This window comes from Nuphar pumila, chromosome 13, assembly GCF_984573655.1.
Source record: "Nuphar pumila chromosome 13, dmNupPumi1.hap1.1, whole genome shotgun sequence".
Classification (NCBI taxonomy): Eukaryota; Viridiplantae; Streptophyta; class Magnoliopsida; order Nymphaeales; family Nymphaeaceae; genus Nuphar; species Nuphar pumila.
This window is the reverse complement of record NC_143261.1, coordinates 74,279,171-74,296,298: the sequence shown is the minus strand read 5'-3', so window position 1 is coordinate 74,296,298 and position 17,128 is coordinate 74,279,171.

The window sequence follows — 17,128 nt, the reverse complement described above, 5'->3', positions numbered from 1 at the left end:
TGATAACCGCCTATGTGGCAGCAAAAAATAAGACTTGATTTTCAAGCTCAGGATAATCGTCATATTCCACAAAGAGAGTAATGGGTCGGTGCTAAAGCCAATTGATGCTAAACCACATGCTAAATAGTTTTTTTCGGGCTTTTTTCATTGTTTTTTTAAATTCTGACTTAGCAGATGTGATCTATGTACTTGATTTTATAGGGATCAGCTCTTGAAACGTTTGATTCCAATACTTGGGTGGGTTTTTATAAAGTTGGAAAAATCAACCGTCCAAAATCTTTGTAAAATTTTTAAGGCTCCAAACATCAATTTTTTCATAGAAAACACATGATCCAGGTGTGGATTCTTACTACATCAACCATGCCCAACACATTTATAGGGCCGGAACCGCATAAAAAGCACCAGAAAAGCTGAAAAACCCATTTAGCACGCAGTTTAGCACCAAATGGGTTTAACACAGACCCATTTTTGCCACAAAGAAGCGTTTACAAAAGAAACGTTTTACTATGTCTAGCCTTCAGTTATAAAATGTGGTTGGTGCAACCACCAGATAAAGAGGCAGCATGAGGCTGAGACTATCAAGCAGGAAGAGAGGGAGGAGGGGCCATGGCTTATTAGTGGCCCGAATGGAGGAGAGACCATGGTTTCGCCGAGCACTGGCCCAACTTGACCCAGTTAGAGTATGACTTAGATCACACCTATGGTGGGTGTCTGATTTGATCAAAACAATTGCTTGCATCAATGAAGGGAACGAAGATAGGGATGACATAGGCGATGAGTGAAACCGATTTGAAAGTGGCCTGTGAGCTTATGTCTGGTGCGAGTTCCTGTCGGGCCTTGAAATTGGGATTGATTTTTAAGTTTTATATTTGGTCAACATTTTAAAATTCAAGCCCATCTTGTCACTTGGACATTCATGCAAAAAAATCTTCATTTTGCGAAGCATTCAAAATAAATGATATATTTCCTTAAAAATACACATTTTTGGGAAAAAATCTTCTTAACGGTTTGAATTTCAAGCTTTTTTTGTGAGCTTTGTCATCAATCTTTTAAAAATGGTTTCCTTCCTGACCCAGTGGTAGCTCAATGACTCAAAATAGAACCTTTTCTCTTTTTCATTTATTACACAGAGAAACCACACAAGGAATCATGGACTTGGCTACATTGGTCTTATCCTGTCATGCATATGGTCACCGTCCTGCTGATTTAAAACTCGGTAGGCGTCCTCTTTGATTATCATGGAGAGTCAGAGTAGAGACCTCCCTATACATGACCTAGAGACCAACGCCCTTAGGGTCTGATCGATGCAAAATAGAACCTATGGCCAAACATGAGAAAATAGAAATTGATCTGTGCAATGAAAGGTTATTTTTTAAATTAGTGTCGCCTGAGTGGTAGCAGGCCTGGGTAAAAGCTGCTGACCCATGATTCCAGGTTCAACTCCCACCGGTTGTGCGGGTGCCTTTCAATGGTGGGCTCTGGAAGAGCTTGGTGTCAGTGACTCCACCCGAAGATTACCTGTTTTAGTAGAAAACTTCATCATTAATATATATATATATATATATATATATATATATATATATATATAACCATTCTGTGTTGTAATTTTCACTAAGATCTACGTATTTTATAATTATTGAAAAAGGTGAATGTTTTTTTAGATGTATCTTTGAATATATATACATATGGCAGCGAATAGCCTTGTAGACCTATGTCCTTTTAGAAATGCTTTTTCAACGATTTTTTACACAATTGCAGCACATGAAATAGGACTAGATGTTTAGGATTGTTAAAACCAAGACACCTTTAATACATGATACCGCTCATGCAAAACTTTCACAATTTTGCAGAAGCATGAGTGGGTAAACAAGATGGTTGATTAATCTTAAAAGAGCTTTTTTCTTCAACTGCATTTGGTATAAAAAGGTATTTATATGCTTTAATATTTTTTCATACGCATATTTTAATAAATTCTAAATTATACTTATTTTTATATCTTTATTAATGTTATTTTATAAAATAAAAAAAATTTAACATAAACCTCATTTATTTAGAGCTTGGTCATATGAACTGCTATATTGTACCATGCTAGTACCTTTTTGGATTTATAATCCCAAAAACAGCAGTTGACAGGAAGATCTGATCACATTGGCTTAGCCTGTCATACCTAGAGTCGTGCCAGCAGCGTAAAACTCTGAGGCTAGGACCCTTGTCCCCACACCTCAATGATGAGAGTCAATAGTGGTGATTGTTCTCACCGCTATTGCTCTATTTCTCGCCACTATTGGTCTATAACGATGATATTTCTTGTCGATATGTCGTTGGCAAAAAATGGTCTTTGTTGATCAATAACGACGACATTTATAAGTTATTGTTAAAGGATGAACCAATAACAGTGAAGAATCTCACCGAAACTGCAAACATTAATAGTAGCAATGTAGTTTATAATGGTGAGATTGTTTTAACGATTAGATACCCTATAACAGCGAGATCTTTGGCTCATCGTTATATGCTATCTATAGGTTATAACATTCCTTCTTGTCATTATAGTCTATAACGGCCAACATTAACTCATCGTCGTAGGTTATAACAGGGAGAATTTCTTATCATTATACGCTGACTATAATGGCAAGACATGGATTTCACCCAGATGAGATAGAAATGTCATCGTTATAGGCTATAAACCTATAAATTTAAAACTCAAAATTTTAAAAGAAAATTACATTCAAAAACTTGCAACTAAAACATACATTGAACGAAAACTTCATATACACTTGAAATATATATTCTTAAACATTCAACTTCAAACATATATCCTCAAATATACATTCAGTAAAAACTTCAAATACACTTCAAAAAACATACATACACTTCAAGCATACATCCATAAAAATTTACTTCAAACATGCATTCAACAAAAACTTTAAATACACATCAAAAAACATACATACACTTCAAAAACACAAACATCCCACATCCTTTCCAAGCCGGTGAGATCAACAGGGAGGAGAGAGGAGGATTAGAGGTAGCCGGTAAGATTATAGAGAGAGAGAGATAGAGAGGTTTGGTGGTGGTTCGATGAGATCTTGAGAGAGAGAAAGAAAGAAATATAAAAAGGGTCATCAAGCACTTTTTAAATACGATGACATAAATATCGTCATTATAGAGTAAAACCTTATAATGACGAGATATTATTGTTATTGATCTATAACAACGAGCTTTTGTGGTCGTTAAATATTATCGTTCAAGTGTTTTAATGGCAATATTTAACGGCTATAGAATCTCATCATTATAAACATATATTTAACTATGACATCCAGATGTCGTTGTTATAAATGTGTCTTTAACGGCGAAAGTTATATCAGGGGCAAAGCATTCATGGCCCGGTCCAACTCGTCGTTATTGCTTAATCAATAACGGCGAGATGTATAGTCGTAGTAGAATAATAACGGCATGATATTTACGTTGCATCTATTACCTATCAATTAGCGGGGGGGGGGGGGGGTTCTCACCGTTAAAGAGTCTCAGCTATTGACCCTCATCCTTGTAGTGCGAGGACCTATGCTGGATGTTGGCTTGTGCATAGGGGTGATACCCATAGGAATGAGACCTTCACTATTCTTCTAGTGGCCAAAGCCCCACCACACGTACACCAATCCCTTGGCGCTGCCATGCTAGTATTTACTTAAAATATAAAAGATAGCAGATCAGGTCTTAGGGGCCTTGGAGAGAAAACTGACCAAGGCACCATGGATGTTGTCCATCAAAAAACAAATGATACCCAAAAGTCCATGAAAATCTCTTTTGGACAGGGTTATCGGAAATGATATAGGATGTTGAGAAATGCGTCTCACGAAACCGTTTCTGAAATGATAAATACCGTGTTTTAGAAATGTGCGGAAAGTGTCAAAAAATTTATGGGAAACACATTCCCCGTGCATTTTCCAAGTGTTTTCTTTTTGTGGGATATATGTTTCTCATGTTTTGAGAGTTTTTTTCCTTTTTGTTAAATGTTTTCCGTTCACTTTTTCAGTTGTTTCCGGGTTTGTTTCCTGTTTTTCATTTTATATGCACCTGAAAAACCTCATTTTTCATTTTTCATTTTCATTTTCTGTTTATGTTTCCCTTTCTGGCAACCTTGCTTTTGAACACATTTCAGCCATCCATTTTTGAGCAATCCAGTTGAATGGCACAAAAAAAATTTGGGGCCCTGGTGGCAACCATTTTATTTGATGGGTCTTGGGTGTTCTTCATCTTCTTGATAGATGGCATCCAAGGTGCTCTGGACCTGATCCGCTCTCAATACAGTGTTTAATTGGGGTTGGTCTGGGCCGGATATTCAACAAGAAAAGCTCAATGTCATTTTATTCCCACACTCGGGTGCACAATGAGCCGAGTTAACCCAAGTTGGCTCTGGCTCGGTTTGGTTAAGCTCAACTCCAGCTTGTTTGTGAAGACAAATTAGCTGAATTTGAACATTAGACTAAGCTTTACCTAAATAAACAAGCCGAGCTTGATCAAGGCACTAAGCTCGAAAAGCTAGGTTAGGCTACATCTGGTATTGTGTATGTGATAAGAAAATCTATTTTTGCCTTGATGAGCAGGGCTATTTTTTTTTGTCAAAAGGTAAGTAATGTTGTTCTGTGAACTTAGTATAGTTTTTGCTCTGTCCTTTGTATCAGAAAAGGACCTCCTGCCCTATGAGGTCTTGTATCAGTTGTACATAGGTTTGTATAAAATGTTGAAGCCCCAATGGGTGTTGACTTAGTGGGGCGGGGCCTTGGCTGCTAAACGGGGCAGTCAATGTTCGATTCTCATGAGCCAAGGCGTAGCATAGGCTTCGGGGCAGGGGTTCTAGCCTCAAGCTTTACCCTGCCGGCACGACGACTGTAGGCATGGCAGGCTGAGCCAGAGCGACCAGGTTTTCGTGCCGGGCGGTTTCTTCCGCTTATAAGTCCAAAAAAAATGTTAAAACATGGAAACAGGGGAAGGAATCTCGAGGATCTCCATGGTGGCGCCCTGTACCACGATAATGAAGCTTGATAATGAAAATATCACCATTGGTGGTGATCTTTCTCAACCACCCTTTCTACTAATGTCCGAGGATGAAAGCATGCATAGATGTAACGTAAAATATATTTTATTACCAAGATTAATACAAATCAGCATCGCGTCCAAATCTGAATACATTTTCAACAAGATAAGCAAGTTCGGATCATATGATCGGCTCTATCATGATAACAGTCAGTCATAACCAATCTTGTGAGGATCTGTGACATCATTGACAAAAAGTATGAGGGCCACGACCATGCACGTTCTCAGTTAAGAACATCTCTGTCGAGAATTCATGACAGAGCGAATCATATGATAGATCATCATCTCAAGGCATTCAAGATAGAGGGTTTGGATGAAACCGGGGTAATTAAAGTGCAGTACTTTGAATCTTTGCTCAAATAATAGAATGGTACTAGTGTCCCTTGATCCTCTCATTATATATGAAATAGGGCACCTATATATATATAAGAGCTTTGGATCGAGTACTGTAAACTAGTTATCTTAATTTTGAACAACTTGGTGAGTGCCCCAATTCACCAAGGAAGTGATAGCGATCTCTTATTCCAACATTAGCATTCTTGAGCAAAAATTCAGTGAACTGCAGTTTACTTTTAATTCCTCCGAACCCTCTGCCTTTAAATCCCTTGAGATGATGTACCATACACACACAATGAGGAAGTTCCAAGTGATCTGCATAGGTCCTGTGAATGATAACTCCTACAAACAAAGCCACGAACCTGAAATGTGCATAAAGCCAATCAAAACCTTAATCACATGCAGAAACGAAAAACAAAAGAGTCAAAAACTTGCATTCTAAAGGAAGGATATCTCCTTACCTGCATTATTTTGGAGATGATGGTCAATAGAAGCCTTTGGACGCTCTTGTTGAAGAGGACGGTGCTAACCCATCAGCCCGAAGCATATGCATGGACGTAATGGCACGGATCGAACTGGATGCAAGCGCCTCTGAGGCTGGTGGTTCTCCGAGAGAGACGTATCCACCATGCCGAGGAATAGCATTTTGGTTTGCCTCTCCTTCCTCTTTCTTGCCTCCATTCATCCAGGCCTTGTGCTGATGACTCCTGGCATGACTTGGTGGGATCCTAGGCGCCATGTCGTGAAGGCCGCCTCGTTGAAGCTCATGTGGAGATTGGAAGCTCAGAGGCATCTCCACCACATCGATAGGGCGCTTGTCTTGGCTGCAACTCTTTGAAGGGAAGGAATGAGAGGTTGTGCTCTTCATCACTGATTTCAGGTCGGTGGACGTTGCACCGATTCTCAGTTGGTGCCGTATGCACTTGTTGAAACTTTGGTCTCTCTTCCATTCGAGTGCCAAAGACCCCATGGCCCTTCCTTCTCTTCCTACTAGCAGCTACCCCCAACCTCATGGCTGGGTTTTGTTTAGCTGCAAACGATACCACCAACCTTTTTATAATTGGAGTCCAGGCGAGAGTGTGACGTTTTCACAAGAACTTCTAAAAGGGAAGATAACGAGTGAGATGAGCTTCAAAATCAAGTCCTCTGCCCTTTTTCTGCCACCCATGAGGTTGTGGAAGGTGTTTCTAAAAATGAGCCCCATGACTTTAAACAATTGGTTGGCAGCATGAGTGCTGGACTTCTAGGTGCTCTATTTTGTGAAACGTTTCTGCTGTTTCATGCTGCCATTTGCGGAAGAGTTGGAGTGTTTCAGGAAAGCATTCAAAACCCACAAATTGTATTTCTAAACGAGGACGCAAAAACGGCTGTTGAGTCTTGTTTTGGAGCTTATGAGGAGAGTTTTCCGGGAAAATGGTGAAATGGCATTTCATGGCAACCATATCATTTACTTCTAAAAATGGATAGGGATGGCAGTGGACCGGGGAGAAAATGGGCCCCACCCTGCCCCGCCTCACCCCAATTGTACCGGGGATGGAGGACATGAAATGGGGATGAAGGTTAAAATCAAAACCGGTGCGGGGATGGAGGTAGGGATGGACTTACGCTTTCTCCCACCCCGCCCCGTCTCCGTCCCAATCCCCGCCTTGCCTCTCGTCCCTAATCCTTCTTTAGGGATGGCAACGGACCAAGAGGAAATGGGGCACCGCTCCGCCTCACCCCATTTGGACCCGGGATGGAGGACATGGAATGGGGATGGAGGTTAAAATCCAAATCCGTGCGGGGATGGAGGTCTGGATTTTGAGACAGGGTGGGGGGGCCTCCGAGATCCACTGCCATCCCTAAAAATTGATCATATACAGTTTGTCTTGAGCCCTTTTAGGGAGCATATCATTTTCTTTTCTTTTCTGCTAGAACTTTTGGTGAGCAACAAGGCAAGGAATCACCTGTTTTGAAAGAAAATCTACACAAAGGATGTAAATTTGGATAGACACATAATTTTGGTTGAGCTTTTGGAAAGTATTTAAAACAACAAATGACATTTTTGAAAAGAAACTTACCCAAGGATATATATACAACCTAGTCAACATGGCAACCATATGCCTTTAACATCCCGCTATATCTTCATACTTGGGTATGGTGCAAACCTGTCAGATAAGGTCCGGATCATGGTAGATCTGAAATCAAATCTGAATATGGGGCAGCAAGTTTGAATCTGGATCTAGATTCAGATCACATCCGATGTAGTAGAGACAAAACTGGTATTAAATCATAACACCATTATGGTTTGGACGTCCCATTACGGGCTGAGAAGTGTCAGTCACATTGACCATGGACCAGAATCGATGTGCACAGTAGAAAACTCTCTTAGTAGTTTTCCCAATAGGCCTTGCCTAGGACATGCACCCTGAGTATCGAACTCTTCACCTCCTTCAACTTCAAAGTCTTAAGTCCATCCACTTAGCCAGGTGTGTGGAGCCTAGGACGCCCAGCGGTTGCCTACCCCGTGGGCGGATCAGGTCCTAGTGACCACCCTAGAGAACTTGAAGATCAAGTCCTAAAGAGTTTGCTCCCACTTCCCAAGGTATAAAATGTTATTCTCCCAAAATCTTTCACCTTTTCTTTTAAATTCACAGGTGTGCTATAATGTGTGTAAAATTTTCTATAACATTAAATTGGATATAATTTAAGGGTTTTTTTTGTCATTTTCTGTGAAAATTTCTCTATCTTGCAGAAGTAAATAAATAGTTTCTTTTCTTAAAAAATATTTTTGAAAATAAATGTGCTTGACGCTACAAATTTTAATGGGCACCTGTCAAAGGCCTTTTTTTTTTTCTTTCGTCGTTCTAAAATGGGTTGCAGGTTTCACTTGTCTGGTAAGAGCAGCTAGTGCACGTCACGTTGCAGGTTCAAAACCCAATGGTATAGTTGTTTAACTGGTAGGGGTATGCTTTAACCCCAGCCTTTCAAAAAAAATTGTCGCTATAAAATGGGTTCCTTCTCGACAAAGAAGTAACGTATTGACGCAAAATAGAGCCTATGGCCGGGGAAGAGAAAATCGGCAGAAAAAATCATGTTCTTTTCAAAAATTAAATTTTATCTCTCTAGCAGGAAAGTTAAAAAAAAAGGAAAATTAACAAAAAAAAATGCATCTAAAGTTTCAAACCCATCTAAGACTGTGATATCGTCCAAAACAAGGTTGCCAGGAAGGAAAACAGAAACAGGAAACGTGTTGGGAAACGAAAATAGAAAATGAGTTATTTTTAGGTTTATACGGATTGGGGAACGGGCACACACATACAATGTCTTCTTATTTAAATAAATGCATAAAAACACATGAAAAATGTGTTTTTATGCAAAGTAAATAAGTTTCTCAAGCGATGGAGACCAGGCTTCTCACATAAAGGGAAACATGTTTCCCCGCCTAGAACTCTTGTAAACTCTTATCGTCATCCAACACCTCATTATTCAATGTTGTCTCTACATCCACAAGCGCAAGTGCATCCTCCAGCCTAGATTCTTCATCAGCTTTCATTGCTGCAAGCTCAACCTTTATTTTATTTCTCTCCTCACAAACGATCTTCCTTTCACATTTATAAAACTTTATCATTAAACGCTCAACTATAGTTACATGATCCTGAAAAAAGTTACTTAATAAATGTGCGACAAATATCACAAAAAAACATGATCAGTATGGTGTACCTATGTGAAATGTAATGGTTCACTTAATCCCAAGTATTGCATATACAAAATAACATATATTCCATTATTATACATATAATATTTATATACCAAGTGAACAAACATATACAAAAGTAATTACTAGTTCGATTGCTTAGAAATGTCTTGCACAACAGTGGTCGATCATTCTGCGTAAATACCGTAACCAATACATCCTGAAAAAAAATGAACTTGCAATACAACATTAAACCAAATGAATACTCGAAAAAAAATACAATATTGAATAGATAATAATATTATGTATCATATGTATGACATTCGTAGTCACCATCGAATTGTACAACCTTAACTTATTTGCTTTCATATTCATCTCACAAAGAACCTAGTAACAATTGCCCTAATTTACACAAATCAAAATCTGCTACATAAATCGATTTTAAGATAGTTGCAGAGTTTAATTTTATATTATATAAGTGCATACTTTGTTACATTCATGGAATAAATATGGCACATGGTCGGGCACCAAGTATGTGTGTGCCTCATCTCTGTAAAACCCATAATTTTTAAGGATTATTAATAAATAAAGAACTCATTTTTTTATCTCCAAATTAGAAATGTATTTCTAGCTTTTGAACTTTATTTATTTATTTATTACATATTCATTTGTTCATTCAAGTCAATCAGGGTATAATTTGTATTTATAGAACTATTTTGGGTTATAAATCACTATATATATATATATATATTATATTTAAATATATTTTTGATGAAGTTTGTAAATTATTGAAGTGTATTTGTGTGTTATTTGGCTCTTAGTAATGATTTATAGGGTAATTTTCTATTTTTGGCTAATCTTGTTATAATTGGCATTTTTGAGTTTTTGGCATTTGCGATCGCACACGAAGGGTTCATTGCATTGCATGGGTCGCAGTCTTTGTGGACTTCAAAACTCCGCGGTCTTTTGAGTTTCAATTCATTGTTCTTCACATTATTAAGGTAAGATACATTAACTGAACTTATAGATAGCATGTTTAGGCATGTTGCACTGAATATCTAAATGAATTGCAAATACAAGTTATGCTCACACATTTCACTTAGTTGTGGATATCTAGGACTCTTGTGATTGTAGTTCGAAGATCATGCTTGTTATGATTGTAGTTAGCGGAATATGGAGTGTGTTTGCTGCAGGTACACCTGTGTATGGGTTTGAATGCCTGTGCACTTATGAATGTATAATATGTACGCAATGTGTGTCATCATACTTTGGTTTGTGCATACTATGTTGCTTTGTGTATTTATATGAATTTGATGCATGGTGCATACATAACTACTATGGATATGTATAAGTCATGTTCGATGCATACTGCGAATGTTATATATATTGCCTTATCATATGATGGACTTTTTTATTCCTTTATATATGAATACATGTGAATGTTATAAATTGTTTTAAACTTGTATGTCTTATTTGCTTGAAAAATATATGTGTATAATGTACGGTAGAATGGTCAATGAGATTTTGACCAACCCTTACACAATTATATCTAAGGTGATATATCGATTCATGTGATGAAAAATGCATATGACTTTTATCGTGTGTGCAAATCTCGAACTACGTAGGAGTTATGTATGTTGAGATTTAGTTGCTTCGTATTTTGAAATGTGTATGTTCACATATGCATGCATAGAACTCTTGTTTTGTTTACGCATGATTCGAGGTTCAATTTACGAAGTGCAATGTTCTTTGTGGCGATGATATGATGCATATGATAATATGCTTATGTATGATATGATTTAAATGTCACATGAAATGAAATTATAAATGCATGCGATAAATATTTAAGTTCAATAGTCAATTTTGGTTCATGAAGCCTTATTAGTTAAATGTGTGATTTTATAATTTTAATGTCATATGAAGTGATGTATGATGTGATGCTTTAATTGTATACATGGTTATGCCCATGTTGATGGCTATTGACCCTGAGAGTGGTCAATTGTATTGATTCATGTATCACAATAGTTTTCACTAGATATGGTACTCGTTGAGGAACTGTTCCTAAAGGATTTTCTGTGAGAGTGTACATGACCAGATCAGGTAATCTGACTAGAGCGGTAAGTCTCTGTGAGGAAGTGCATTATCCAAGAGCGGGTAGCCCGCGAAGACGGTATATTCCTGTGAGGAAGTGCATTGTCCAAGACCAAGCAAACCATTCATCAATGGCGGTAACTCCTTGTGAGGTTATACATTTCCCAGACCAGGTGATCCAGCGTGAATTTTGTAAAACTTTATTATAAATAAATGAAATGTTATGATGAATTGTGATGATCTTTTGAGTTGATTGAGATAGCCAGTATAGATTTGGCTTTTCTATTATAGCATGATTATATATTAAACTCAGATATGATAATCAAATCCTTATTGATTTTAGATATTGATATGAGGTTATGATTGTGATGCTTATGTTAGCGTATAGGTGAATTACACATCACGCCTACAAATGACTAGTTTTGACTTATTAAGTGAATACATCATGCCTACATAGTTTCATTGCAAATGATTGCATTATAATTATCTGAGTAAATATATCACACCTATGTATCATGATTGATGTATATTATGAATATCTAACTAAATTACTTATAAGGTATGTGTGTGTGTTTCACATTGGAATGGTCAAATGTGATTTAACTTATTATTTATAAAAATTATGAATGCATATGAAAATGATGCAATGATCTGAATGTCTTATATATATATATATATATATATATATATATATATATATATATATATATATATATATATATATATATATACTTGAATGCATATAGATTATGCTTTATTACATGAGTTAAGGTTGAATAGAATATTAAATGATAAAATGTTTTTAAATGTTTTATGTTCGAATGCTTGAAATGAATGACTCATAGGACGTTCTCTTATCAATCACTTGACGATGAATGAATAATATATATTTGCCTTTAAATGCTTGATATGTTTTCTTTAAGTTTGAGTTTGGGTTGCTTTACCAGACTTTAGCGAGTCTTACCCCGTTTTATGGGGGACAGGTAATGCAGGTAAAGTATGACGAGTAGTTGGAGTGAAGGGCTGGTCGAGCTGCATCCTCGAGGGTCCACTCTTACCTTGCGATCTTGGTATTCATGATTTTTTTGTTTTAAGTACTTAATCATGTAGAGACTGAAGTATTTTTTCATACTCTGATTTGAAATGAAATTAAAACTCTTCATATTTCAGTCTTATATTGTGCGTGGTTTGAAATGTGTATATTTTGTACATTTTGATTTGATTGTTATCTTTAGTGTAACCGCGCCTAAAGTCTTAACCGTTTTTAAAAATTGTTTCCGTATTATAAGATTTGATTTACTTATAAAAAAAATTGTTTCGAAATTTCAATATTTGAACTATAATAAGGTTAAAATTTTTAGGGCGTTACAAATGATATTAGAGCAGTTTGGTAACAGCGGCCATGAGATGGGAGTAAGACGATTGTCGTAAGTAAGGTATTCGTTTCTAAATCCTTTAGATGCACATATATGAAAGGTATCAATATTAAATGTGAAATACCTGTATGATTTGTGATGTTTGAAATGTTGTTGATGTTAACTTAAAAACATGCCTAAGACTCATATTTATTTTGTGATCTTTTCTTCGCCATATGGTTTGGGTAAGAAGGGTCAATGACCTGATGAATACTTTCACCTGCTTAAATTATTGTATAAATTTCGAGGATGAAATTTTTTTTAAGGGGGTAGGATGTAAAACCCATAATTTTTAAGGATTATTAATAAATAAAAAACTCATTTTTTATCTCCAAATTAGAAATGTGTTTCTAGCTCTTGAATTTTATTTATTTATTTATTACATATTTATTTTTTATTCAAGTCAATCAGGGTATAATTTATATTTATAGAACTATTTTAGGCTTTAAATCACTATATATATATATATATATTATATTTAAATATATTTTTGATGAAGTTTGTAAATTATTTGAGTGTATTTGTGTGTTGTTTGGCTCTTGGTAATTATTTATAAGATAATTTGATATTTTTGGCTAATCTTGTTATAATTGGTATTTTTTGAGTTTTTGGCATTTGCGAACACACACGAAGGGTTCGTTGTATTGCTTGGGTAGCGGTCTTTGCGGACTTCAAAACTCCTTGATCTTTTGAGTTTCGATTCATTGTTCTTCACATTATTAAGGTAAGATACCTTAACTGTACTTATAAAGAGCATGTTTAGGCATTAATTGTGTAAGCATGATGTTGCACTGAATATCTAAATGAATTGCAAATACAAGTTATGCTCACACACTTCACTTAGTTGTGGATATCTAGGACTCTTGTGATTATAGTTTGGAGATCATGCAGTCATGATTGTAGTTAGCGGAATATGGAGTGTGTTTGCTGCAGGTACATCTGTGTATGGGTTTGAATGTCTGTGCACTTATGAATGTATAATATGTACGCAATGTGTGTCATCATACTTTGGTTTGTGCATACTATGTTGATTTGTGTGTTTGTATGAATTTGATGCATGGTGCATATATAACTACTATGGATATGTATAAGTCGTGTTTGATGCATACAGTGAATGTTATTGTCTTATCATATGATGGGCCCGTTTATTCTTTTATATATGAATGCATGTGAATGTTATAAATTGTTTTGAACTTGTATATCTTATTTGCTTGAAAAATATATGTGTATGATGTACGGTAGGATGATCAATGAGATTTTGACCAACTCTTACACAATTATATCTAAGGTGATATATCGATTCATGTGATGAAAAATGCATGACTTTTATCGTGTGTGCAAATCTCAAACTACGTAGGAGTTATGTATATTGAGATTTAGTCGCTTCGTATTATGAAATGTGTATGTTCACGTATGCATGCATTGAACTCTTGTTTTGTTTACGCATGCTTCGAGGTTCCATTTACGAAGTGCAATGTTCTTTGTGGCAATGATATGATGCATATGATAATATGCTTATGTATGATATGATTTAAATGTCACATGAAATGAAATTATAAATGCATGCGATAAATATTTAAGTTCAATAGTGAACTTTGGTTCATAAAGCCTTATTAGTTAAATGTGTGATTTTATAATTTTAATATCATATGAAGTGATGCTTTAATTGTATACATGCTTATGCCCATGTTGATGGCTATCGACCCTAAGAGTGGTCAATTGTATTGATTCATGTATCACAATAGTTTTCACTGGATATGATACTCGTTGGGGAACTGTTCTCAAAGGATTCTTTGTGAGGGTGTGCATGACCAGATCAGGTAATCTGGCTAGAGCGGTAAGTCTCTGTGAGGGAGTGCATTGTCCAAGAGTGGGTAGCCCGCGAAGACGGTATATTCCTGTAAGGAAGTGCATTATCAAAGACCAGGTAAATCATCCGTCAAGGACGGTAACTCCTTGTGAGGTTGTACATTTCTCAGACCAGGTGATCCGACGTGGATTTTGTAAATCTTTATTATGAATAAATGAAATGTTATAATGAATTATGATGATCTTTTGAGTTGATTGAGATAGCCAGTTATGAATCTATAGATTTGGCTTTTCTATTATAGCATGATTATATATTGAACTCAGAAATGATAATCAGATACTTATTGATTTTAGATCTTGATATGAGGTTATGATTATGATGCTTATGTTACTGTATAGGTGAATGACACATTAGGCCTACAAATGACTAGTTTTGACTTATTAAGTGAATACATCACGCCTACATAGTTTCATTGCAAATGATTGCATTATGATTGTCTGAGTAAATATATCACACCTATGTATCATGATTGATGTGTATCATGAATATCTAACTAAATTACTTATAAGGTATACGCTTGTGTTTCACGTTGGAATGGTCAAATGTGATTTGACTTATTGTTTATAAGAATTATGAATGCATATAAAAATGATGCAATGATCTGAATATCTTAGATGCATATATATATATATATATATATATATATATATATATATGTGTGTGTGTGTGTGTGTGTGTGTGTGTGTGTGTGTGTGTGATGACTTGTATGACTTGAATGCATATAGATTATGCTTTATTATATGAGTTAAGGTTGAATAGAATATTAAGTGATGAAATGTTTTATGTTTGAATGCTTGAAATGAATGACTCATAGGATGGTGTTCCTTTGTCTATCACTTGACGATGGATGAATAATATATCTTTACCTTTAAATGCTTGATATGTTTTCGTTAAGTTTGAGTTTTGGTTGCTTTACCAGACTTTAGCGAGTTTGACCCCATTTTATGGGGAACAGGTAATGCAGGTAAAGTATGATGAGTAGTTGGAGCGAAGGGTTGGTCGAGCTGCATCCTCGAGGATCCACTCTTACCTTGCGATCTTGGTATTCATGATCTTTTCGTTTTAAGTATTTGATCATGTAGAGACTGAAGTATTTTTTCATACTCTGATTTGAAATGAAATTAAAACTCTTAATATTTCAGTCTTATATTGTACATGGTTTAAAATGTGTATATCCCGTACATTTTGATTTGATTGTTATCTTTAGTGTAACTGCGCTCAAAGTCTTAACCGTTTTTAAAAATCATTTTCGCATTATAAGATCTGATTTACTTATAAAAAAAATTGGTTTCGAAATTTCAATATTTAAACTATAACAAGGTTACAATTTTTGGGGCGTAGAAAAGTTTTGAGCATTTGCTCTAAATTTCAATGTTTACCAATTAGTTTATATTAGAAGAAAGAAAACAAGAAAAGCATTGCTTTATAGACTCACAAAGAAGCACGAGGTCATGTTAATGAACTTTGGTAGATCTCGTTCTTCTATCATTTTTTTTTTGTGAAAACTACCAAGTCTCGCTATAAATCTTTCTAGGTGTTGCATCAAATAGGTAAATACACTCATGTTACACACATATTCGTATGTTTTTCATTTTGCGCATAGATCTTTGAAATATAAAAATGACATTATCATCTAGTAGGTGCTTTGGCGGTGCTCCACCCGTATGCATTAAGTGATGCACTAAATTTCTTCAAAAAGTTATCAATCAGATGCTTTATGCAACATCTATAATAACAGTTACGCCATGTACGATGAACAACATACAGAAGCCCTTTCTGCCTATCTAAAATCACTGTCAACTATTATTTAACCTTGGGCTTATCATCATCATAGATATCTATTTGGTTCTTCATATGCCCCAAAAACCATTTTCATGACTTTGACTCTCTATTTATTACTCTAAATGTTATAAGAAATATATCACCAAAAACATCAATAGTGCGGGAAGACAACAAAATACCCATCTATTTTTTTTAGTAAGGTGTCATCTACTATAAAAAGTAGAGGTCATCCTTTGACAAACACATTGATGCATGGTAAAAAAGATAAGAATAGATCCTTAAATCTACTATATGTATTAGTCTCAATGAACGCTATCGATCAAGGGTTAGCCATCATTAAATGATGATAATAAGCAGGAAGTAATAAACCATATAGCAACAACCTAGTTAATTCATGTTCACGTCATGCTTATTTATAAGAAACCTCTACACCTACATCGCGACTGAGGTCATTCATGATTTCTGATGAAGTCATATTCGGGTTATTATATAAGTGTCCATGTATAATACGTGAAATCCACTTGGAAGATACTTTTCTCGCAACAAGGTTGCTCACTAATGTACCACATTTATCGCTTTGATACCTCTTCACTTTAAAGAACGTTGTTTCACGCATCTTTGTGCAGTGAATGTTTCATGAACAATCTACTATAGTATGTGAGTTTTTTCTCGTATATACAATAATGACTATGTTACTGCAACTCTTCACAAATTTTGTTTTAAAGTTATTCCTAACCACATGATCTCCCAAAAACTCGCGACACTGCTCAAGATCAGTAAACATTTTGTTGTAAAAAATTTCATGATCATTTGACCTCGTTGATAGCCATTGAAATTGTTTGCATTCGTTAGGTTTTTCATTAC